Raw genomic sequence first — 24,691 nt, 5'->3', positions numbered from 1 at the left:
GATAAACAACCGCAAGGGGGAGATAAGTGAACACCCAATACTGATCCCCCCCTTTCCCTCATCTTAATAAAGTATTAATACCTGATAAACATGCTGAAAGGGGCACTTTGTACATTTTAATTAATTGCGAATGTTTTCATAAACATAAACTACATTCAAAATACTGATTAGTTGAATTCCAGAGCGCCATTCAAGCCTTTATTAGTGTACACCAAATATTCTCTCACTGAATGAGGTCTGCGTGTTTTGGGGTCTGTGGGTGATGCTATTCCAGTCACAGTCTTGAATAGCTGCACAAATAGCTGGTTTTATTCACTTTTACCGACATCCAAGGAAAAAAAATTCTCATTTTCAGTGTTTGCCTTTGCATTATTGTTGTCTTGTTGGTATTTACAAGATGGCCTTTTAAGTCACTCAGGAGGGGGAAAAAGCATGAGAAAGCATCAGATAAATGTTTCATCTGTAACAGAAATTAATTCTGGTTTGCAGCTTAAAGCTCTGATTTCATGCTGAGGGTCAAGCAAAACAAGTTCCCACTGAAGATATCTAAAATAAAACAAATAAAAAGCATAAATATAAATATGTAAAAGTCATTTTGTTGTTACTGGCCAAATTCTGGAACCACCTGTCATGTTGAGACCAATGTGACTTTTTGATGATTCTTGGATTCATAGCTCAGGAAATAATGCAACAGTAAAAGTCTGGATGTAAGAGTGTGTGGCCTTCTCACTGAAAATGTCACATTAACACAGATTACTGCTTCCTCCTAAGTCGTAGCAGGATTTCCATGTATATCTCAGTAAATTCTATCAGGCTCCGGTGTCTCGGTGGATCAGTGCTTATCGCTGTTGCTTTACATCGAGATGGACATGGGTTTAAATGTTCCTGCATCTCCCCACTATGCATGCTTTGATAAGGTTTAGTCCTATGTGGCTCCTATGGGAAAATGGTCCTTACTTTCCACAGTTGCACTTTTCAGTTTACTGATGACCACCCAAAAAATAAGGAACTTACACTAACACACTTTATGTGAGAGATTTGTTGTTCTGTTTGTCTCTGTGCTCTTCTCACCTATTTTTAGTGGGCACCAATCAGGATTTTGCTGTATTGGAATAAATATCGATGATGGCTGCTGTGGAGTGGTTTGCTCATGTTATCTGATCAAACCACACCCACACAGTCCTAATGAAGCATATTAACTGAGTTTTTTACTGTTTCAAGAACCAAGGGTCAATAAATGTCCTTTAAAATTAGCTTTTCTAATGAAAACAAGAACGATTTAAAAAAAAGTATAGGATACTGGAAACTATACTGGGACTATACTATATTTTTGTACTTTTCAATAGTTTTCATTTCTATTTTTTTTTTCCAATTTCAGTTTAGTTTCAGTTAGTTCCCAGAGTTGGTCTGCTTGTTTTACTTTAGTTTTTCATTAGTTTCGGTATTAGTTTTTTATGATAATATGAGGGGTATTTATCAGAGAAAGATTTAAGAGGTTCAGAAGATGTATTTCAATATAAAGGCAACTGACTCAATTATGTGGACATTCCAGTCTCAATAGACATTATGCACCAATGCCTCCTCATGCTTGTTGTGTTGACAAATTAAACCAAACTGACAAACGCTAAAGATGTTTCTTGTATATTTTTATTTAATTTAGTTAGTTTTGTTCATAGATAATATTGTTTCAGTAAGTTTTTGTTCTTTTTTTTTTTTTCTAAAGTCTGGTTTTTATTTTAAGTGAACTAAAAAAAATTTTCACACCATTTTTATTTTTTTAAATATATTTTTATAATTTTATTTTCTTTATTTTATTCATTTATTTTTATGTATTATTATATTTGTAATATATATTATTTTTTGTGTTTATTTTATTTTATCATTTATTTTTGTTGTGTATGTTTATGATAATAATAATAAATGTTATATAATAATATAATAATGTAATTGTTAAGTATTATTTATTTTTCTTTATGAAATATAAAATACAGTGATTACTATTCTGGAGGTATTTTTAAATCAAAATTTTTCTGTTCCAGTTTCTTGAGTTACACCTGGCACTGCCGAACTGAAATGGTTTTTGATAGACTTTTTAATTACTTGTTATCAATCTGTCTTTTCAGTCAGCCGGTTGCCAATACTTAATAATGACCAGTGTATGAGATTCTCATGACTTTAGTGTTTAATAGTCAGCACTGTTCAGCCCTTCCATTACCACATCAGCTGAAGCATTTGTCGGCCATTACCTTTTTATTTTTAGGACAGTACCGTGACCAGTGAACCATCTAAAAAGGGGGGGAAAAAATGGAAAAATTCCCTGAATTGTTGAAAAAGTTCCAAAGTTTTGGGAAAACTACCTGCTGAGGAAAATGGCCTCATGCTGGTGGATCATTTTCTCTCCTCTCTGTGTTGCTGTGTCTTTTCCCTCCTCTCTCCCTCCTACCCTTTCCTGCTTTGTGAGCCCATGTGTGTGCCTGAGTGTGTATTTGCTGCGTGACAGTGGCTGAGTGAGGTGAACCAGGATAAAATGTTACAGATGAACACATTTAGACTGTCGCGTCCACACAGCCATTAACTTAGTGGATGCACACACACACACACACACACACGCACACACACACATACACATAGAGAAACACACACACCTATCTCTCATCCGTAATTGCTGTGTAGGTGCAGTTTGGAGAGCTAGCTACTAGTTACAGCCAATTCATTCTTCTCTCGTGTGCGCGGCTGCTTAAATTATGCATTGGATTGTAAATGAATGACAACTCGTTTAATTACACACCCCGTCTTACTGCTAATTCTAAGTTACCTGCCTTTCTAATGCAACATTATTCCAGCATTTTAACAGATTCGCTTTAGCCGCAGAAGACACTGTAATCTGGGAGCAAAAGTGATTTAGATAAATGAAACAAAAAGCATAAAAATACAAGATGATCTACCTGCGTGTGATGAGCCCACACAGTTTTATTAAGATAAATAAGAGCTTCTGTTTTTGTCTGTCATGAACAATGTCATTATTTCACACTGAAATTAAATCTGTTTGTCATGTTGGAGTCTTTCTCTCGGTGGACTTGACCCACAAATCAGAGCAGAAATGTTCCTGTGGTATCAATTGGAGAATAAAAGCCTGAAGGCCGCTCTATTGTTTCTATTCATGTGCATGTTCCATGTACATCCCCTGTTCGATACTGTATATCCCCAGTGTGACAGGACACTCAGGGGACTTGTAAAGTAGACACTGGGTGTGTGCGCAGGTCTATTGGGAATTAGGGTTAAGCAGAAGGTTACAAGTGTGTGTGTGTGCGTGTGTGTGTTTTCATCTCAGCAGCTGTGACCCAGAATAAGACATGTTTTTATCCCTTCATGTTCCTTCATCTGCCTCATATACCCCTCTCTCTCACACACAAATGCACACACAGGCACAGCTGAAGTGAGTGTTTCCTATTAAGAATGACCACAGTAAATCATTCTCAGCCTACTGTATGAATAAATGTTCTATGTGTCATGTCCTTGTCGTCCATTTGTCCCCTGTGCAAGGACAAGAGCAAGGGACACATTCACATGCACAGAGTGGGGCTGGCAGAGATGAATGGGGGAGGTGGGCAACAGAAAAAAAAAGAGTAAAATAAAAAGCTGCATTTGTTTTGTAAGCCTGACTGACTTCCGTAGAAACATTACAGAAAGTAATTTAGACGCGTGATTTTACATGTGGTGATGCAAAGTGTTTCACTGCATGCACTGCATTTAACATTTAATTACCGTACACACCAAACAAATGTGGAAAAGCATCCTCTCAGAGTAACTGCACACAACAAAACAACTACTACAGATGTAATTTTCAACACTGTATTGCCATATGACAGCACACACTATCTAATATGTTACAGTTGATGCTATATGCCCTGCAATTTTGGCAGCTGTTCTCTTCACATTTAAAAGTAAAGGAGTGAAAACCCACGCCGGTGATTCAGAAGACTTATCACTTGCCGGCAGCCACTTGTTCCAATTCATTTCAGAGATTTAAAACTTGCTTAATATATCACACCTTTTTTATTTGACAGTGACAAAAACACGTCAAATGTTTTTTGTCAGTGTAGGGTAGGTCTAACACCAGAGGATGGAGAGTCAGGTCTTACAAAGCAACCTTAAAGTTAGTTTTGTAGCTTATTTCATTGAAATAACTTGATGTTTGGGAACCAAATATCCCATCTTACACATCTTCTTCGATTGTATTCGGAGCTTTGAAAAATACAGACCTCCGACAGTCATTCATATTGGAATTCCAAGTCATCTTGACTTGTGACAAGCCAAGCTGACAGGAGATGAGCCGAGCCAAGCCGAGACGAGATGAGACGAAACGAGACGAAACAAGTGGAGCCGAGCCGAGCTGAGATAAGATAAGAAGATATCGATATCATGATCACTTGTCAATGTAGTACAATATAATTTTCTCAAATCATGTGCAATACTACTTCTCCTTGTTATATCATATTCAACATTGACTATCAGGAGCAGTCAGAGAGTAAAATAGAGTAGTAAAGTAATATTAGCAATGTTACCCATGATTAAGGTTGCCCACTAGCCACGCTGCGCTGTAGGCTCATCAGCTGATCCCTGGTATAGACAATGGAGCCCTGGGTCGCCTCCACCAGGACGGGAGTCAAGCATGATAAAAGAACTCCAATAGTGAGAATAACAAAAGCTAGTGTGGGACGCCATATTGTTCTACTAAGTCAAGAAAAGTAGCTGACTAATTTGATTAACAAGAAAAATAAAAAAGAGTGAAGAAGACACAAGATGACAAAGAGCAGGCAGGCTGCCACCCACGATGGCGCCGTACGTCTATCAGGGTGAGGGATTGCGAAAGATCCATCTAACCTGCGTTTGTCTACATAAACATGCCTGACGTCACAGCAACACGGTGGCGCACACAGTGAACCAGAAGCAGAATTACCTTTTCATTATTTCATTATAACTTTATGGAGAGTTTTAAGTAGTACTTAAGTTTTAAAACATGCTTTAACAACATTGAAATTAATTTTTATGCTTTTATAGACCTTTTAAGGATCGTGATAATCCAGTGTAACTCTGAAGTCATTGAAAACTGGCACTTGGTCAGTGACTTCACGCATGAGACACAGATGAAAAAAGCAAATTTCACGTTGGCATGATACAGGGCAGGCTGAAACTGACACGGCATCCCAGAGCATCAACAAACAACGCACCCAGGGTACCTCGCATGTCATATCTTGATGTGGACAACCCATGACCACACGTCCATATGTGCCGAGGCTGGAGTGAGAATGTGTTGATCTTGACAGAGGAAAATGAATAGACTTTCCAAAGCAAAACGAAGGCACACAAGTTCTACAACTGTATACTGGTAGCTGTGAGTCACACTATGACGCTTGGCACCAATTTACACAATTTTGAGCTGTTGTGTGTTTATACCCTGCTTCTTTTTGCAAAGTGTGCTGTGGTATTTGATGTGGGTCCTCTGTAGATGCTTGTGAAGCTCAGAGACTTTCCATTCCCAGCAAACACTGACACCAATGAACCTTGCTTGAATGGCCAATCAAGACATCCTGTTATGGTTAAAAATAGTGCAAACATGAAGGTTGTGCTGACTTCTGCAACGTTAACCGGCCTCCGACTGGACATCCTTCTCATGTATCCTAGCAATATCGAAAAATGATGTTGACACAACCAAATAATAAACTAGTGTTGACCCACGAAGGACTCAAACCAGAATCTTCTCAGTGAAAGTCTTCTGCTTCCTCCATTCATCCACCACAACTCTCTATTTACACGGACATGCACTCAATGACAGCCTGGATAAAGACCTATGACTCTTACAAACAGCAAAAGCTTAAAACGTGTTGGTAGATTAGATTATCTAGACGTCACAGTATGGCCATCTGACCACAGCTATTTCACAACCAAACTAATAAATTGTCAATAAAGTGTTGTATTTAAAAATAAAAATAAAAGATGCATTTGCTCTTTTCATAGCAATAATATGATCAATATTTCCTGGTTTGTAAGAGAGGGTCTGAATTATAGACTCAAAAAATAATGGACGTCAGCCATTGGTTTGTGAACTCCCATTTTGAAGCCTTTAATTCAGCATTTCGGTCGTCGCCATCTTGTTTTGAAGCCAGAAGTCACCAACTTTGGACGACAGGATGGCGCAGTGGAGGAGTGAGGGGTGGATCTGACTGAGAAGCTGAGGACACTATTGGCAGACAGCCTGTCACTCAAAGCACCCGCCTTTAATTATGAGCAATGTTAACCCTGACAGAAAGCAAACGGTTGGGTTGTATAAAAAATCGTCCTCTGTATAGCTGCCATGAAGACAGCAAATTAGCTATAGAGAGACAAAAATTGTTTTTTGTACCAGACTGTAAACCTGTTTATTTCTGTTGTACAGTTGGGCATTTTAATATGGGGGTCTATGGGGATTGACTCACTCTTTGAGCCAGTCTCAAGTGGCCATTCAAGGAACTGCAGCTTTTGGCACTTGTGCGTTGGCTTCATTTTTCAGCCCCAGAGGTCGCCACTTGGTCTGAATGAACTGTTACTATATGTGGAAACAGCGTCACCATCGGGCTGCCTCCTTCATAACCACGTTGCAGTTTTTGGCATCTGACTGGGACCATTTTTGGCCAGGGACACCATCTAGGCAATGTTTGTTGGGTCAGTTTGTTGCAGGTGACCGTGTTTTCCTGAGCAGATGCACTGGGGCACATTTAGATTGGAAGATCAGAAATACCGACTTGGGATTATCAAATTTGGACTTGCAATGAAGTGCAACATTTAAGATCCCAACAAAAGTCTCAGCATTTTCATACAGCCTGCAAAAAACCACTGGCTAAATCAAATCAGTCTAAGAATTTATGGACACTGATCAGCAGCAACATAAAGTATATAAATTTGTAGTCAGTAAACATCATTTAAATTAATGTGGTTTCTTACTCCTTACACCCACCTGTCGTCTCAAACTTTTTCTCCCCTCCACATATCCTCTTATCTCCTCTTTAACTTTCGTCCCCCTCTCATTCAATCCCCCGTCTCCTCCTTCCTCCCCCCCCCCCCTCCCCCCCCTCCCATTTGCCTCTTCCTGTCCTCCACTCACCACTCTGTAGAGGGTCCAAGTGACATTTGGCTGTCCCCTGCCTCGAGGGGGTCCAGGAGATGCAGACGTTTTTGGCAGGCAGGCACAGGGATGCCTAGGGGTCCTGACGGGGACTCCTGGACTAGGAAGAGAAAAAAAGTACACATCATAAAATGCACCCGCAGTCAGAACACACACATACGCTCTCGGGGTGCACATGCATAAGCAAACAATTGCACAAACAGAGGAGAACTAACACAGACACACACCGACACATGTAAGTGTGTGTGCGCACAAACACTCATGCACCTACCAATCAAATGCACGTAATGAAGTTGTGTAGTGGACGGTAAATGTGAGAAGGCGAGGGAAGCTGCCCCCATGGAAAACTTTGGAAAACAGTGAATAAACTGGGATTTGAATTTGAATTGCTAAACTATTGAGCTTCAGTATGACTGTCTGGCTTCATTCCCCATCCTCCTTACTATCAGAACTTTATTTATCATGGCTTTATATGCTGAGAATCAAATCAGATATAGGAACTGACTGGCAAGAAAAAAATTAGACAACACAATCAAATAAAATGAGACAGATATTTGCATCTGACTTCTAAAAAAATAAATGAAGTCTGTTTTATCCCAAAGCCCAAAACTTTACTTTCATCAGTCACAAAAGTGCTGCTATTCAGTACAAAGATGGAACCGAGTATGAAAACAGTTTATAGGGAGTGAATGGGGAGTTTTTGTACATGGTGTTCTTCTCCATGACGGTTCGGACAGAACCGTCTGCCACAGACCTAAAACATCACCTCCAAAGCACCAGAGGATTTCCAGGTGTTCACAGTTCACAGACATCCATAAAACAATTACAGGGTAAAGAGTAGCAAAATAAATTAAAGATGCCAGCAGTGATGAATGGGTTTTGTGCATGACGATGGTACTGGTGGGACGCTGGTTCATGTGGCTGTGCATTAATGCAACTGTAAGACATTGCATGCATGACTTACATTATTTCATTATGTGTTGTGTGGTGCTAAAAAATGACTTATCCTACATTTTGTACCACTTCCGGTGTCCACTCCGTGGTGCTAGAGAACACACAGTAATTATAAGTCATGTTGCTGTATATCATGCATAGACCACACCATGTAAATTCATGTAAATCGGATGATGTTTTTTGCACAAGGCTGACTTCCTGTTGTCAATAGAAGGGCCTGTAGATATGCGGCAGACTTGGCCCATGGATGTATAAAGAGAATGGGATACATCGATGTAGATGGGGCCCCTTTTATCCTAAGAAAGTTGCTCAGTGGCACAACTGCTGCGTAAAAAAGTATGCGGATGATCGGCATTGCTTCCACACTTCTGCCAGCTGAGCTGGCTACTTCTGGTTAAATGCTCTGCTAACTTGAAATGAATGGGGATAAAATGATTTAATTTCTAAATGTTATCGGGCCAAATGTTTAAAATCCTAATAGTGAAACAAGTCATTCTGCGGAGGCTGTGATGCTAAAAAAAATGTATTCTCTGATGTACAGATGTTTCTTTTGCCATGCAAGTCTATGGGAAAAAGTCTTTTAAGGGTCACAGGGCATCACGAGACAGTGTAATTACAATGACTGGCTAATACAAAAATTGGCTCCAAAGCCTGGTACATTTTCTGGGGGCCTGATTGACCATGTACAGTAGATTTACAAACCACTTACAAACATGGGACTTTGACACCTCGCCACGGCCGCACTGTTCATTAAAGTCATTAGTTCATTATAAGATTACCCCTGTAAATGGCAGAAAATACACTTAAAGCACACACTTAATTCAAAATATGGGACGACTTCCTGTTGGATTTAGGGTATCGCCGCAAGACACTTATTTATTTTTAAGTCTTAGGATGTTACATGTGCCCCCAATTTTTAGACATCTAAGTAAAATGTACCACGGAGGCTACTTCGTTAAAGTTTTGAAGGGGGCGCTACAGAGCTCTTTTGTCACATCCAAAGCACAAGACCTGTAAAATATAAAATTTGTCACCAATTCTAAGGTGTGTACAAAGTTATGTGAGTTTTGGAGTACCTTTGGCCACTTAAAAATGTGGAATCCTGTTCTGAAACTTTGAATTTGGCATTACGGCCATTGCAATCATGGATTTTTGGAGCCAGAGGTGAACAAAGTTGGATGGCAGGGTGGAGCTGTGGAGGAGCCAGGGGTGGATCTGTCTCTCAGACTGCGGTGGCACTTCGCAGACAGCCTGTCACTCAAATTGGCCCGCCCTTAATTATCCATAACCGTAAGCTAGTGTGGGTGAGTTATATAAAATTCGCCGCCCATACAGCTGTCATGAACAGGGAAATTGACGACAGAGACCAAAACCGTCTTTTGTGCCATACTGTAAACATGTTTATTTCTGCTTTAAAGTTTGGTATATTAACATTGGGGTCTATGGGGACTGACTCGCTTCTGGAGCCAGCCTTAAGTAGCCATTCAAGGAACTGCGGTTTTTAGCACTTCTGCGTGGCTAAATTTCTCAGTCCTGGAGGTTGCCACTTGCAGGAGACCCATAAAATTTGTCACTAGATCTGATGCATATGCAAATTTCGTGAGAATTCAAGCACCTTTAGCCCCCTAAAAATGCAATGCATTGCACAAAATAATAATAATTCCTTTAGTTTCAATTATTTTGTATCAAATTACTGCTAAAAACGATTCAAAGAAAGCCACAATGAGGACTTGAAAACAAGGCATGACTCAGATTGGTGGTGTGAATGTCCTCATCTCCCACCACTAGCGTCCCTCTGAGATCACTCGTCTGTCTTTTTCCCCCTCTCCACTCTCCTCTGTCTCTTCAGACAGATAATGCGCTGGTCATCGGGGGAGCGACAGAGCGAGGGGAGATGGAGATGCAGGGCTAATTGCGGGGTGCCGGAGCTCGTCGGCGTGCCACTGCCCGCTGTTTTGGCTCAACCATAATTACCTGGTAGCCGCAGATGTTTCATGCCATTGTTGTACACCCAGACAGAGAGGGAGGGATGGATAGATGGATGGAAAGGTGGGGACATATAAAGAGGGAGAGACAGAGGCCGGTTCTCTCGGCCAAACTTCTGCACACAAGCAAAGAAACAGCGACCAGACGCTTTCTCTCTCCATTCATCCACCCATCTTTTTTTTTTACCCAATCTTTTATTCATCTCTTTCAATCCATTATCAAACCAACCCTTTTATATTTGCACCTTGAGTGTTGATAGGTGATAATAATTCTTTGTGTGTGTGTGTGTGCGGGGTGTAGCCTTCCCACTGAGGCAGAACAAAGTAGCGTAATAACTCAGACACTGAGCTGACCCTCTCTGCTGCTCTGGAGGTGTGGGTGTGTGTGTGTTAGCATGCATGTGCATCTGTGTGTCTGTCTGTTGTATTTGAATATGACAGCTTGCACATACCCGACTGTTTGTGTGCGTGCGTGTGCGTGTGTATCCTTGTGTGTGAATGTATCCTGTTCTCTAGTGTGAGTGTGTGCTCAAATAGCTGATCCCCTCCAGGGGTGAATTGTTATGGATGCTGTTCTGTTGAAATTACTGTTATTTGTTTCCTTTAAAACAAGCTAATTGCAGCATAGCGGATTGCTGTGTGTGTGTGTATGTGTGTGTGTGTGTGTATGTGTGTTTGTATTCATGTGCGTGTCAATTTGTTTGCTTCCTTGTTTATTGTTTGTTTGTGTCGCATTGCAGACCCTTTCAATTTCTTTAGCATGGACACATTTTCACTCCAGTGTCAAAACTCATTGTGCTGCAGCTGCTGGGCAGTAATTTGACTTTTTAGCCTATTTGATTTTTTTTCCAAAGCTTAACTCTACGGCTCAATAAAAAAAGGAACGAAAATTATCGGCACATAAATTGTATTTCAAATAATAAATCTCATCCAGTGAAAAGGATTCATTAACTCGTTGGTGTTTTTGGACTTAATTCTTATTGAACCAGGAAAAAAAGTACTGTTCTTGTAAGTGCTGCAATTATTTGCACCACAGTTTGTCTTTTTCCTGTATTTTTCTTGCAAATAAACTCTTATTAAAATACAGTAGCTATACTTAACATGCATCAGTTAATTTGACTGGAGTTCGTCCACCCAAAATTCAAAGACAAGACTGTATTATAGTGGTACCCAACCATGCAGATAGCTTTTTTTTTCCTTTTGGTCTTTATTTCTAAATATCTATCTCTATAAGATTTCAGCATTCACTTAATTACATTGGAGATTAGTTGAATTTCATTTGTGTTGCTCACAGCATTGAAAAAGAATACTGAGCTCTGTATGGCTCCACTTACATCAACATGCTGGTGCTTAGCAGGATAACATTTACAATGTTCACCATCTTTGTTTAGCTTTTAGGCATGCTAACATATCCAAATTAGCACTAAACCCAAGGTTAAGGTAAGGCAGATGGGAATGTCATTAGTTTTGCAGGTATTTAGCCATTAACCAAATTCATGATGGTACTAGATGGAAAGTCAGAGGGTCACAAAAAGTTGCTGAGGCAGATCAGGTATTGGCTGAAGTGTGAGGGTAAAATTTGGTATTTTTCCAACCTGGACCTTGTTTTCCCATGTTTTTGTGTCTAAGTGAATAATGGGAGCAACAGTTTGTAATTGGTCCATTATTGAACAAGATCGCTGCAGGTAGTAGCAGCCAAACAGGCAGCAACCACTCATGTTTGCACTGTTAATTTATGTCCACTGAAAGAGTTTGTTTTTGCTGCTGGCAGGTTCAGGTTGTTATTCTAAGTGTCTGATAACATTTTGGAAAGAATCCCTACAGAGACAGACATTTTTGTTAAAGAGTAAGATCCTTTTTGTTTAACCCAAACACAGCCCCGAAATCGGCGTCGCCAAACCGACCAGACTCCATTTAAATTAAAGTTGCAAGCAGCATTGGGCGTGACCTCGGACTCCCGCCGTTTCGGCCTCCAGCTCACGTAGACAGTTAAAGACAAAAATTTTACAAAATTTTAGACCCCTCTCCACTCTAGCTCACAGCTGACAATTTCTCCACATTTGCTCGTTACTTTCAGAGGCACTAGCTCACTTCCTGTTGGATTCAAGTCAGGGGTTGTCAGTGTGTGAATTGTAGGTCTTGATGAGATTAACAAACCAGTTTTATTTTAATTTTTCTACGACATTCCTACGGGCTGCAGTGGCCATTTAGTGTGTCTAGGTGGTGCTAGAGTGCTAGAGAGTTTTTGAGCATGTTTAGGGGGTCAAATTTGGGTTTTCAGAGACGGTGGGAGAAAGAATAAAGAATAAACGCACCAAAAACAATAGGGACTTCGTCCTTCGGCCGAGGCCCCTAATTAAAAGTAATTTTAACATTGTAATACAGACTTAACTCAAAGCTGACAGACACAAAATAAACCTCACAAAACTTGTCTCGGTCCACCTTTCCATTGTTTAAACAATCAACAACTCTGGTTTGGTTGAAATAAACCCTTAATTCACCCAGTTAGATGTGAAAATATGCTGACACTATACATATAAAATTAGTTTATTTAAATTTTATTGTTAATAGTTAGATTTCGGGGCTGTTTTTGGTTAAACAAAAAGGATCTTACTCTTATCAAAAAGGTCAACCTCTATAGGGATCCTCTCCATAATGTTGTCAGACACTTCAGACCTTTGAACACCGAGTCCATCCAATCCATCATCCAAAAAAAAAATCGTTACGCACACAAACTTTCAAACTTTGCACACTCATTCCGATGTGTTTCATTATTGTATTTGTTGCAAAAAATTTGCAGTACGAGACAAAATGAAAAGACACATTTCCTCCTTTTTCCTCCTTCCTCTCCACTGGAGTTACCTACCTGCCTGTCATCACTCCCTCCCTGTCTTTCATTTGGCACCGTAGCTGCCTCTTCATCATCATCCACCTGAATATGACTATCTGACAGATGCGAGAATGGTGGAAAATCAATCCAAAAATTTTAATGATGAATGGAAGTTTCAGACTCAGTGTGCAATCATGACTAATACAATTTGAGGTTGTATTTATTTTTAGACGTGACAATTTTGGACAAAAAATACAGACTCAGTTTGCAAAGGCCTTTAGAATAATAATCAGAACCTGTCAGTGGCAAAAACAAGCACTTGTAGCGGACCTACATTGGCAATGCGCACATTCCCAGAGTGGTTACATTGCAGCCTAGTTCGTTGCACTCAATACTGGACCAGTTTCAAAAATTGCTGCTCCCATAGTCACTTAGGCAAGGAGACATGGGGAAATACAATGAACTTAACCTTTTAATGCAGTTCAATTTTGTATTTAGTGCCACAGCAACCCCTGGCCTCATGGTCCCTAACTTGAAAATGATTTCAATGAGTTCTATACAGCGAGGTAAAGACATGAGGGTGCCGATATTGGATCGCTAGAAATATATTCAAACAACAGCATCAAGCAGATGCAGTGTCTATATGAATGTGAGTGTTGGAAAACACAGAGAGAGAAGGAAGACAGTGAGCCCATGCTGGTGTTGAGCGGGTTAAGTGTGTGTCAGTGTTAAGTGGGACATCTCAGACAGACAGGCCATCCTCTCACAGGCACCCTTGTCTGCTAGGCGGGTGAGCCAGTGTCTCTTTATCTGTTTCTCTCTCACACATACACTCTCACTCACACACACACACACCTCTGCCAGCTCCTTCACGTCCCCCTGTGCCAGGTACGTCTACGTCCCGTCTTTGTGTGCGAATGAAAGTGCAGCAGATCTGACGAGGAAGAAAATACACACATGCAGGCAGCATTCTCACGGGGGGAAGAGGAGGGACGAGAGGAGGAGAGGGAGAAGAAGAGGTGGCCTCGCCTTCCCTCTCATCCCTCAATCCAACACTTCTCCTCCTTTCGTTTGGTTCCATTCGTTCGTCAGTTCTTTCCGTTTTGTGCCGTTCCATGTGCTGCTGCTCTGTCTGTCTGTCTCTGCCTCCGCTCTTCTCCTGTCCTCCCTTTCTTTGCGCTCCATCCTTTTTGTCCCCCATCGCATCGTTCCCTTTCTTTCCCATCCATCCTCTCTTTCTCCTTGCCTCATTCCAGTTTCCAAGTGCTTGGACGGGGGGCTTACTGCTCCGGTCACTGCTCAGGGAGTACGGTGAGCTAAAGTAGGCTCGGCGTAGAAGAACATCACACACACACACTCGCGAACACAAACACACACTTGAACAAACAAACAGAAAACGGGCCCTTTCTCTTGCTCCAATTTCAATTGTGTCTTGTTTGCTACCTGCATATGTCTCTACCTTCTCCAGATCCCAAAGCTTATCTGTGCACGCAGCCTAGAAAGCATTATGAGAACTGGTCTGACATCATACGTATCCAAACACCAAGCGCTCAGAGATAAGCTTCCTGCTCCTATCTCAATCAGTTACTCAGCACTCCAGGCCAAGCAAAGTTCAGCACAACAGAACTGCACTGAAGTTCAAACCAGCAGAAGAGAAAACACTCTATTATTTTTTGCATCTGCAAATTTGAAAAGTTATCGTGGCCTTGACAATAACAGTTTACTGAGGGTTTGTGTGGTGTAAGTTCTGCACGGGCCTAAAACTGAGCTGTAAACTTGGGCTGAGCATCATTAAGACCTGACCCATCTTAGCTGAATTGGTACTGCCACATGTGAGAGCAACACTTGACCCAAAGCTTTTTGCTGCTTTGTCAACAAGAAAGTGAATGGATCCTCTGCTAACATAACTTAAAATACACAAGTTAAAAGGCTTTGCCTTTCAAGCTATGTGATTAAAGGCCAACACACACTGATAAACACATGCTTCGGCAACACATGAAAATCTGCACACCCCCGATTAAACCAACAATCACTCAATGAATGAAAACTGTCGACATATGAATACTCCACTTTTTTTTTTTGCTTTATTTCATCCAATCCTGATGTTAGCTCACCAGGCTAAAGCTAGGTTCACACTACATGACTTCATGACGCTCTCACCAAACAATCAACCACACAGGTCAAGCAGCTTATTAGAAGAAGGAAGAAGAAGGCCTCTTATCCACACCCATCAGGGGGCGGGGGGTGAAGTTACTAAACATATCACTATGCAAAATGTTATACTTTCTGAGAATATAATCTAAATAATAATATGTATTTTGTATCAACTCTATGTTAAGACCTTATATTTTGAAAAGCAGAGGTAGTCAAATGTTTGTCTTGGGCCGAAAAAATGCTCTCCAATGATAATTAGAGAAAAGTCAAATCAAATAATGATTAAAAAAAATTACTGGGGTGTCGGTGGCTTAGTGGATAGAGCAGGCGCCCCATGTACAAGGCTGTTGCCGCAGCGGCCCGGGTTCGATTCCAGTCTCTGGCCCTTTGCTGCATGTCATTCCCCCTCTCTCTCCCCCTTTCACACTTAACTTTCCTATCAATTAAAGGCAAAACTGCCCAAAAAAATATCTTAAAAAAAATAAAATAAAATAAAAAACTACTGCATGATATCAACTCATAAGATCAAATCATATAATTTTTTTCTCCATTTATTCATTCAATCTTGAGCGCTACTTTAGTCAGTTATTGGTCAAATTGCTCAAATATTGGTCAAATTATGTACAAAACTGAAACAGTGTAAAGAGTATATGGTTGTCAACCCCTTGTTTTCCAGTCATACCCAATTTATGACATTTAAAGACAGTTTAGGGACCACAGTATGCAGAAATATGTAAATACACCACTTTTTTCCTGCCCAAATTTTGCATAAATTTGGAGTGCTATTTGACTACCTTTCCAACAAGATAGCACAACGTTGTTTACTACCAATGGATGCCTTAGGTCCTGAAATGATACCTGTGTCTTCCCTGTAGCTTTAAAACTGATTCCGATACAACAGATTTTATTTGATAAAAATTACTCTGCCTCACTTCTCACCTTCAGCTCTGCCTGTCATAACTGCTGCTTCTTCACTTTTTTGCCAGATATTTAGCTATTGCTTCTCTGCTCCTTTCATTTTCTTGTTGTTTCTGTACCCTGACTTTTCTGCCAGGAGCTCCTGATTTTTGGAGGGTGAAGGATGGGTCAAACAAACATAGGACTTTTACCCAAGAGACCAGTGTTGGCATCCCAAGGTCAAGGTTGACCTTTTTTACATCTAGCCTTGTATACTAGAATGTGAAGCATGCTACGCTAGTGCTGTATGTGAAATGCCGTATGTGATGCATGTCACATGACATATGTCACGTTTTGTTGGTGACAAAAGTACTTATTTCATGCCAAACCATGATATTTTTCCTATTCATACAAGTCGATTTGGCAGTCAGTGGAAATCAACCTATGCCGTCATTTAGGTATGAGAGAGCATTGATTATGTAGCATGGTTTAGGTGCAGTTGGATTGTTTTAGCACTGTGGTTATCTTTTCGTAAGTTCTTGATCTCATAACACTTCCACTTCCACTGAGGTCAAGGAAAAGGGTTTAGGACAGGAAATGTCATTCATTGCCTTCATCGTTGCATATTGATTTTGTCGTCGCTCTCCAGGCGTGCACTGACCTTTCATATGAGGTGCTCGTTCTCCAAGACTTCAAGAGGTGAGAATGATTGATGTCTAATCTTTGATATCCTCTGAAGATGTGTGTGTGCATGTGTGTGTGGTGTGTGTTTGCATATGGGTGTGTGGGCTTGGTTGCTTAGGACCTCCTACAGTTAAGGAACCAAAGGTCCTCAGGGTATTAGAGCAGGAGATCAGGGAGTCAGCTCACACGCGCACACACACAAACACACTCACACTTGTACGCGCACATCTGGGTGTCTCAGCGACCTCGTGGTGAGTTCAGTGGCAAGGCGTGGTGAGAGTAGTCGTTTGAACCTGCAGATCTTAAAGATCACACACACACACACTGACAACCACACACACACAGCTTAATGCTAAAAGAAGGAAACAGTTGAACCTTTTCTGGCCCATGGGGGTTCAGGGGTTGGACTGGTGAAAGGGAAGAGGGGGAAACAGAAACAGAGACCTGCAGGAAGTGAGTGAGCGAGGGAAAGAGAAATCACAGGAATGATGAGGAAGAGAAAAGGATAGGAATTATGGAGAAAAAACTAGTGAACAGTGGTTAAAAAGAGAAAAATGAAGATGCTGACAGCGACCATAAAGTAAAACATTGCCCACGTCATTTTTGCTACAATGTCAAAGGGCCCCATGCACAATTATAACGTCCACACCCTCTTCAGCAAAACAATGGACGGTCATAAAACACTTCCTCCAACTTGTCGAAAAAGGGACTGGGTTATAGAACATTAGCACACTGTGACCAAAACAACCATCATGCCCTGCATTAATGACGTTGTCCTCTCCTGGGACACATCAGAACGCATCAGTATTTATACTGCAAAAGATACATGATAAAATGCATCCCAGACCACCTCAGCAAGTAATTTCAGTGATTGGATCATAATGGATTTTGTTGGTTGTCTTTCATACTTGAATTTAGCGCTGTCCACTTGTGATCCAATCGGCCACGATACATGTTATTACCAGGTGTAAACAGGCTTGCTGTCTTTTTACCTATAAAAACTGGTATAATGTCTTTTTCTCAGTCTGACAGGAAACAAACAAGTGACAAAACCAAGTAAGTGGACACTGAGTTAAAAATGTTTTCTCAGCTCCAGGTTTCCAAGGTCAAGAATATATTGTCAAGCTCAACTTTTTAGTGGATGATACTCATACTCAAAATTTAAATATACTTTAAATCCTCCTACAGACATGTTTTACTGTACTGTATGTAAAAACACTCTACTATGATTAATATTTTGTTTAACATGGTTTCCCACATAAAAAAGCAGTGCTGTCAAGATGGCTAGCGTTAGAAATTTAGGCATATATTTGAGCCTCAGTCAAACCCAAACTCAGATGAGGAGTCTATTGTGCACCAAAGTCGTCGACCAGCAGACGTATCAGAATGCTTAGTGTAGTTAGCATCTTTAATTTGTGTATGTTTTCACTTATTAGCTTGTTGGCTAACTGGCAGTGGCTAACACAGTATTAATGGTTGCGAAGCATGCAATAATATCTGCAACAATGCGATTTTTGGTAGATAGTAGAAGGAAGCTCCTGGGTTCACTTTACACCTAAAAAACTGAACACAACAAGTTTTCTATCAAAACTTTCTTTATGCTAATGCTAATTCTGCTCTCTGTACTGACAAGTCTGCTCTGAGCTGGAGGTTTCAGGTTTCTTTGCCGGTCTTGGGTCGAAGTCTGTTACCCTGCCAATACGTGTTCCCTGTATTAGACAGATTTCATATTGGTGACGTACCTGATCTTGGGAAGTGCACAGATGTCACCCCCTTTAGTAGAGGAATGTAAAAACACCCCTCTAGTGACAGACTTTGCAAAGTACAAAACAGTGTAGTCAAGGTCGGACATATTAGGAATTATTATAGAAGAAAAACAAATTTTTGAGTGGAGGGGATCTTTAACTTTTACTCAAGCACTTGTTATAATAAAGCAACAACACTTTTCACTTGAATACATTTGCCTTCTTCACTCACGTAGCAGTTTCCGGATTTGCTAAAAGGAATGACATAAAAAGGCGGAGGAGAGAAAGAATGACAAAGTTATGTAAAAGAGATGAAGAAGGAGGAGGGGGGAGTGAGGAAGAGGGGAGAGATGAAGGAAAAGAGAGGAGTCTTTAATGTACATGGGTCTTGTAAGGTCAGATGGGGGCTGGGGAGGGGGGGAAAGGTTACAGGAAAGGTTACCATTATTTATTTAATAACTGATCCATCAGACGCAGCAAGCACACGCACAAACACAAAACTCCCTCTCACATACACACGCTTAATATCTCCCACTCACCTTTTTCACACACAAACACATACACATGCGTAAAAGCTTAATCTTCTGTCAGATTGAAAAAAATCGAGAATATGAGGGAGACAGAAGAACGACCAGCTTGTGGATAGATTTTATTTACAGTACCATCATTTTTGGTTTCTAAAGAAATGTTTCCACATCTATGGGATGGACTGCCATGAAATCTGAGTGTCTTTTTTATTTCACATTTAAAGCCTCTATTGAATAAAGAGATTCATTTGATTAAAGGAGTTAGTCTTTTTTTCATTAAATCAACTTTCTTTAGTAAAAAAAATGTAATTTATGGTGCTGCTAGACTACCCTATTCATTTATTAAGGTGCGTGCCTCCCTCTGTATGCAGCATGTGGGACAACACAGTTTTTTTACCACAGTGAAAATGGGGGACTGCCCATTCTTCTGATGGCCCAAATTTCTGAAGCCCTGTTAGTCTGAAAATGCCCCATTGAACCAAAAGCCCATTTCTGCAACTGTCTGTTATCCCAAAAACAAACGCCCATTTTTCGACAAATACACACTCCCTGCAATTAGACAACCGAAATGCCATAAAAACAGTTTGCATTGTATTTTTTTTGTAAAACACAGATATCTTACATTTTTTCAGCAACTCCCTGGTCAACATGTGGTTTGCCACAAAAACCATTTCGTTATGGTTAGGAAAAGATCATGTTTTGGCCCGAGACACCCACATTTGATGGCACAAAGTTGCTGGAAAAACAGGGATGGGTCAGTGAATAATATCTGAATTTGGTGGCTCAACCACTGAGAAACTGAAATCAACTGCAAGGAGTGTGTATTTTTGAAAAAATGGAACTTTGGAGCAATGGCCGTTTGTTTTTGGGATAATGAGCTGTTGGAGAAGTAGGCTTTCGGTCCAATGGGGCATTTCACGACCAATGTGGCTTTTGAAATTTGGAATAAAAAATATGAAAAAGGGTGTGCACATTGTAGCTCCCTTCAGTGCGATTCACTAGCACATCTGTCTGAGGTAGAGCATTAGCTCGAAATGTCACTTGTGAATGTGCTAATAAATTGCACTTCAGGGAGGTACTGTGTGCAAACCTTTTTTCATATTGTTTGCTGCTGTCTTGTTGGTCAAGCACCTCCCTTAAACAGTTTTTGGATGTGTGCGTCTACATGCTATTTTGTTGCTTTGGAATTTTGGGCTGTCGGAACAATGGCATGGCACCTAAAAATGTAGTTTTTGAAAGGCTTACCACTAACACATATGGACTGAAGCAGAATATTTTGCCTCATAAATACATATTGTACATTTCGGAAATTATTACATCTGTCTTTTTTTCAGTAAGTTTTGTGTTTTAGACTTTTAATACTGGGTTTAAACAGAATGAATAAATGTTGATTCAAGCCCAGTTCAGACCAACATTGCAGAGAAAAGTTGCAGCGGTGTGAACTGGCCGGTCTGAGCTTGACTCAAGCTGGCTGATGGTGTCACCTGCAACTAAGCTGGTCAAATCATTGGCGGCTGGTTTTAAAACATAAAGTTTGTCACCTGTTTAAACAGCCAGTCGGCTTATAGTGAAGTCCACTGGTCAAGTCAAAATGACTGCAGACAGCGTGTTCGCTTGCTGAAGCAGGTGCTTCATCCTGCCAAGCCCTCTGATTCCGTCCTCATGATGTGCCGGGGGGTCGCTGCTGCTGCCGCTGGCTGTATGTGCTTATACTATGCGCTAGTTATTTATATTACTGTGGCATATTTATTATGAATACAGTCCATCCGATGCTCGTTTTGTTTGTTTTTCACTGTTTCATCACTACTAATGCAACTGTAACCAGTATCTCACTATCACTATCCTCATTCATATTTTAAGAAGCTACAAATTATATTCAGTCACAAAATAAGCCTGGAGAGCTGGAAATCAGAACGAAAGTACAGAGAGTTGTTGCATAGAGATGATACACTGTAGCATCTAGTTGCATTGGTGTGAACTGGCAGGTTTTTAGAACATTGCAAGTAGTTGCCTCTTTATTTGGTCTGAACTGGGCTTTAAAATTCAAATGTCACTGTTATGAATAAAGTTTTGAACTATTTGGCACAGCCCTACATTCTTCTCAAATACAGTTGGCAGCCTACACTTACTAAACTTGTAAAGTATGACAGAAAAAAATACATTTTATTATCATTATTATGGCTTATTCACTGTGATTTATAGGGATTATGGGTACTACCAGCACATTGGATTCTGTCTTTAACCAGTCTTGTTTCGTAGCCAGGTGTAATGAGTAATTTGGAACTGTTTCCTCTGCGGCCAACAGTGTGCTTTAGTGGCTTTTGTTGTCCCCAAAAATGACATATTGAGGACATTTTGTAAAATTAATCACAAACATTGTTTCTAATCCATTCATCCAAAAATAAGTCACTTTTCTCTATTAACACTGATACCAAACTGAATTGTTCTGCACTGTTTTTACAATATCATCTCCTAACCTAAGCTTCACTGAACCTGAACTTAGTTTAACAACTGCAGAAACTGCCACTACAGTTAGCACAACTGCCTTTTGTGAACTTTCCAAGGTATTTTTGGCCCAGTTCCCTGCTGGATTTCTAACCCAACCTGATACTGACACCAGCACTGGGTTTCCTGGAACGTGTAAAGAGGCACAGGAAGACTAAAGAGAATAGGAGAGTGGCGTGGCTCCTGTGCATGCAAAAGAACACTCATGAAATATGGAAGACTTTCGAATAGTCAATGTAATTAATGTTAGCGCTGAAACAAAATGTCCACCCCTGCTGTCATACCGCTTGTTCTGCGCGCGCACACACACACACACACACACACACACACACACACACACACACACACACACACACACACCTTATCCGGAAGAGGCAGAGGGTCGAGTAGATGGATGGAAAGGATGATGGGAGGATGAAAGTGCCACACTCGTTTTTTCTGCCTTCTGTGGCAGAGAATGCCCTGAGGCAAGATTTAACAGAGGGAAGAGATAGAGAGAGGAAGTGAAGGATAGAAAAAAGGGACACAAAAAAAAAAGGAGGTGTCTCAGTGACAATGCCAACCCCACCACCATCACCTCCCCCCCTCATTCCCTCCATGTCTCCCTCTCTCTGCTCCATTCTCAGTTGCCTTGCTTGAGGCCTCACTAGCCCTTTGCAGGGTGCGACCTTGGCGGCCACTGAGCTGGTGTGAACATGCAAGAAACAGGCCATATGGGTGAGACAGAGCGAGAAATAGATGTAGAGATTCAAGGAGAGAGCTATCTAATCCTTGATTTGTCTCTGTGTTTTCCCCCCTCCTCTCTCTCACACACACCGTCTGGGCTACATATGTGCTCTTTCACCCCTGTCTCTTGGCCGGGGCTGAGGCCAGTGCCCCTGCCACCTTACCCAGGGCAAGGGCTGCATATGTTGGGAAGGTGGGTACTACAGAGGGGGGGAGATGGGCTGGGTGCGCAGCAGATGGCTGAGCCCTAAGGCCTCCATTGGTGTGGCCGGTGGTGAGTGTGTATGCATGCGGTGGGGGTGGGACGTAGGTGTGTGTGTATGTGCGTTGGAGGGTAGGTTGGAGGAGTGTCTGTCTGTGTGCTTGTGTGTGTGTCTGCGCAGGTTTTCTGCTTGGAAGGATGGATGGAGGGGCACCAGTGCAGAAGAGCTTCTTCTGGTCACGGTGAGAGAAAAGGGGAAGGGGAAAGAGGGAGAAGGGAAGGAGGGATGGAGATAAATCCAACACAGCTGAACATCGAGAAGCACTACCTGTCTTTACCTGAAATTCATCATCGTCTTCATCATCTTCCACACACAGAGATCCAACATATGTGATGCTGTATACTTTAATTATTTTCAACTGTATGTGTGGTTGCTCTTTTATGTTTGTGCAACTATTTACCCTTTTATATAATCGGTGCTTCCCATTTTTTTACTATTAGGTTCTTTAAAACTACAATGACATGTTGTTGATGGTTTGCAGTGCAGCTTCAGCTTGTATCATTTGCCCTGCTTCACATCAAGGATTAACGGTCTTCCTAAAGTATAATTGGTGTATGAATCTAAATCAATGCAAAATGAATTGAACAAAAAAGCAAAATCCTGTGGATTTCTGGTGTTAATTTTGTTAACGAACACTATGATGAAAATTGCTTGTGAAAACCCTTTTTCCGTGACTAAAACAAAATGGTTACTGCAACCAATAAGCAGTTTCTCCTAAAGACTGAGACAAAAATCTAAAAAACCCTGCCGACCTAACCATGACTATAATCTTTTTAGGAATTGCTTAATAAAACCTTAACCATAATTTATTTGCCACACTTCCCTTAACTTAGGCCAGCTGTTAAGAAATACGGGCAGAGGGACAACATTTTCAAAAGTGGCCCCTAATCCAGCCCCATTTCCGATGAAATACCATAATATGGTTATTACCGATGGATGCATTAAGTCTTCTAGTTTAATATGATACCTGTGTCTTCACTAAAGCTTAAAACTGAGCCTACTACAGCAGGTTTTCTTACTAAAAATTACTCTGACTTCTCACCTTCAGCTCTGCCTGTCATATCTGGTGCTTCTTCACAATTTTTTGGTCATTTGGTCATCACCTCTCTGCTCCTTTCATTTTCTTGATCTTTCTGTACCCCAACTTTTCCTTAGCTTATCAGGCAGCAGTCCACCTCACATGTGTCATGAGCCTGTGTTCCCAGTGTGTCACCCCTCCCCCGTGTCTGTGTCTCCCTCTCTCATAGGGGCGGGTCCAGCGAGCCAGCAGGTGTGCAGGCTATGCACCTGTTCCTCATTCTCATCAGTCTCAGTTAAAGCCCGGTCTCTCCAGCCACTCATCGTCAGATCGTCCAGTTTCCCACGCGGTATACTGCGTTCAGACTCTCGACTCCTTCAGTGATCTTGTTGCCAGTGTTTCCTGTTGCTGTTTCGTTGTGACTTACCTTGTCCTTCACCGTGCCTCACCGTTGTGCCCCACCACCTCGTCTCTCCACCCTGCCTTCGCCCTGCCTCACTACACTGCCTACACTTGTCCTCCACGTTACATAAAAACATGCATCAGCTCCTGCATCTTGAATATGTTTTCTTCTGTCAATCCCTTCTGTGCAAGTATGCTATGTGGATTGTGTGAGAATGGCTAAACAACTACTATATCCACCTTATTTTCAAACACGGAAGTAAATAGTGATCAACTTCCGTTTTTTTGTGCGTGACTTCCGGTCAGCCGCTTTCCCTCATGCTTTCCCTTACCGGAGCTAACGGTGCAAGCTAATTTTTTTCAGTTTTCAGTTGTTTATGTTAGTCAATCAGTTAGTTAGTTAGTTAGTTAGTCTGTGTATTTTGTATAACGTTAGATAACTGTGCCCACGTTTCCGTTATAACGGAAATTTATTCCCTCTAAACGCGAATAAATCGCACGTCAATCATAAACTATGAACCAAAAAAGCACAATCTATCCCGAGTGAGATAAACTGCTTGATCCACGTCTCCAGTGTACCAGCAGAGAACCTGCAGAACCGAATCAGCGAAAAACACACACCAGGCTACACAGCCTCTCTACCTGAGCAGCTGAAGCTGCGGCTCGCACCCTCGACACACAGACACACAGACGGTGCTTCTGCATGCCAGCCACACGTGTGCGCAACTGTGAGAAATAAATATGTGAGGTGTACTCTGCTTTTCTATCTTTTTTTTCCTTTTCTTTCTTTCTTTTTGTCAGCGACATACACTCCTAACACAGGACGGGTTGTTTTAATT

The 24,691-nt window shown here is 41.1% G+C and overlaps 1 long non-coding RNA gene across 1 annotated transcript in view; it reads right to left on the bottom strand.

Moving 5' to 3' along the window:
• Window positions 1–7,154: 7,154 nt before the first annotated feature.
• LOC144461942 (uncharacterized) overlaps window positions 7,155–24,691 on the bottom strand; it is a 241,714-nt gene continuing 224,177 nt past the window's right edge. The window contains exon 3 of the long non-coding RNA XR_013490525.1: window positions 7,155–7,262. This is a non-coding gene — a long non-coding RNA (uncharacterized LOC144461942). The remainder of the gene's footprint in view (window positions 7,263–24,691) is intronic.

The sequence above is a fragment of the Epinephelus lanceolatus genome, chromosome 24 (assembly GCF_041903045.1).
Source record: "Epinephelus lanceolatus isolate andai-2023 chromosome 24, ASM4190304v1, whole genome shotgun sequence".
In the NCBI taxonomy this organism is placed as follows: Eukaryota; Metazoa; Chordata; class Actinopteri; order Perciformes; family Serranidae; genus Epinephelus; species Epinephelus lanceolatus.
Note: the sequence above shows the minus strand (reverse complement) of the source record. Positions and strands in the feature narration are given on the sequence as shown.